This window comes from Poromitra crassiceps, assembly GCF_964638095.1.
Source record: "Poromitra crassiceps genome assembly, chromosome: 8".
NCBI lineage: Eukaryota > Metazoa > Chordata > Actinopteri > Beryciformes > Melamphaidae > Poromitra > Poromitra crassiceps.
This window is the reverse complement of record NC_139629.1, coordinates 52,399,244-52,401,952: the sequence shown is the minus strand read 5'-3', so window position 1 is coordinate 52,401,952 and position 2,709 is coordinate 52,399,244.

The window sequence follows — 2,709 nt, the reverse complement described above, 5'->3', positions numbered from 1 at the left end:
TATACAGTACTGTACTGTACTATACTGTACTATACAGTACTATACAGTACTGTACTGTGCTGTACTATACAGTACTGTACCATACTGTACTATACTGTACTATACAGTACTGTACTGTGCTGTACTATACTGTGCTGTACTATACTGTGCTGTACTGTACTGTACTATACAGTACTGTACTGTACTGTACTATACTATACAGTACTAGAGCCCGACCGATACTGGATTTTTGAGGCCGATGCCGATGCCGATACTAGGGAGTAAAAAAATTCCGATACCGATAATATCGGCCAATATTCTTTTTTTTTTTCTTTTTTTTAATCAAATGTTTATCCCCCATTAGTGCTAATCCCCCATTCCTACTAATTTTGTATTTATTTATCCTGGTTGCTGCTCCACCCTCTGCCGATCTGGGGAGAGCTGAAAACTGGCTCCATGCTTCCACATGGGCAGTTAGCCAGCCGCTTCTTTTCACCTGACAGGGGAAGCTTCACCGGTAGGACATAGCACGTGGGAGGATCACGCTATTCCAACCAGTTCCCCTCCCTCCGAACAGGCGCCCTTAACGACCGGAGGAGGCACCACATCAGCAACCCTCAAATACCAAACACTTGACAAAGATATGATTGAGTTGACATGAATTGAAATATGTAATGTAGGCAGGATATTTTACAGCTTATTAATAAACTCAATGCAATGAAACAGTAAACTTAACTGGGAATTTAATAATTATAAATAACTAGAAATACAAAAACACAATAGAACAAATAGTTAAGAAAAAATATCAAATATACACAACATGCTGTCCATGCTGTCTATAACTTATATATATATAAAAAAAATATATATATATATCGGCGCCCGATATCGGCCGATACGATATATTGGTAATCGGCCAATATTGGCCGATAATATCGGAGAACCCATATATCGGTCGTGCTCTATACTGTACTATACTGTACTGTACTGTGCTGTGGCGTCACCTCGGTTTCCCTCCGCCAATCTTGGGGGAGCCTCACCTCAAAATCCACTTGTGCTGAGATGAGAGGAGATGAGATGATTTTCTGTGATGTAGTTTGGATGTTGTTGAATTACTTTCTGAAGGAGGTTTTAGTTTGATAAGCAAATTCTTCTTAGAGTTTATTAATATGTAGTTTAACTGCTCTTCATTGTGATGTAGCTAGTAGTTTTGTAAACTACGCAGTTTAAAGTAGTTTGCCTGTTTTATTTGCATTGAACTTTCCTTGGCTCAGAAGGTCAGAGTCACTGAAGGTCACAAGGCTTTAGATCAGAGGTTTTCAAAGTGGGAGGCGGGCCTGCCCAGGGGGACTCCAAGTAGTTTCAGGGAAGGCTCAGTAAATGGAAGTGAAGAAATAGTCAAATTACTTATTAAAAAGGGATCTCATACAATAACCTAAATGTGTGATATGTGAAGCGCTTATAAATCCAATCAATTATGATCATTAATTCGGTTCTCAATTCAATTCAAGTTTATTGTCATTAACAATGTGCAAGCACATGATCACAAAAGGAAGGGAATGGCTGCGACACAGTACTAACAGAGGAGACACGATATCAACATGTCAACAACAACAAGATACAAGCTTAGCTGAAGTAGCTTATGTGCTGCTATTTGAGGTATACAGTATATACAGACCTTATTCGCTAACCCTGGACGGCACCATATTGTTGACATACCGTCCTGCGCGCACACAGCGCTGCAGCTGACAACTAGTAACAGCCTTATTGTCGTTTCTGTTCCATTACAAAATAGCGATAGTGATGACAGCAATAAAAAACCCACAGTTGTTGTTTGTATGCTGCCGTTAATGCCTGTAATAAATAAACAAAAGAAAAAACGAGGTGAACAGACTTTGCTGTGAGGAGCTGTCAGAAAGTTTCACCTGTCTCTCCTAACTATCCACACATCTCCTCCGTCTTGCTCCCTTCACGTCTGTGGACGGTAGAGATAGAAACAAACCACAGGGACTTTATTGCTGTCATTACTACAGCCACGTGTAACGCAGGTCACCATCCGAACACAACAGGAACGATACAGGTAACGCTAACAGCGGCTAGCTTCCTATAAACGCTGCTCTTACATAGACTGTCACTTGAGAGCTGCAGCGCTATGTCAAGAACATGGCGGCGGTGGGCGTGCCCGTACGTGAGTTACGTCAATCTAATAAGGTCTATAGTATATATACATATATATATATACTGTATATAGTAGTAGTATATAGTAGTATATAGTAGTAGTAGTAGTGCACTACTGCCTTATGGCAAATTTGCACATATATTATATATATATATATATATATATATATATATATATATATATATATATATATATATATATATGTGTGCAAATCTGCCATAAGGCAGTAGTGCACTACTACTACTACTGCAATATATATATATATATATATATATATATATATATATATATATATATATATGTGCAAATCTGCCATAAGGCAGTAGTGCAAAAAGTCATTAGTGCTCGGACAGTGGGAGGGGGTATCAACGGTGGTATTAATTTGAAGCAGGGGGGGAGAAGTGGGGGGGGGGGGGGGGTTCAGCGGCTACCCAGGTTCAGGTTCAGGAGGGTAACAGCTGTTTCTGAGCCTGCAGGTACGAGTTTTGAGGCTTATGTAGCGCCTCCCAGAGGGCATGAGGGAGAACAGTCCATGGTTGGGGTGGGATGGG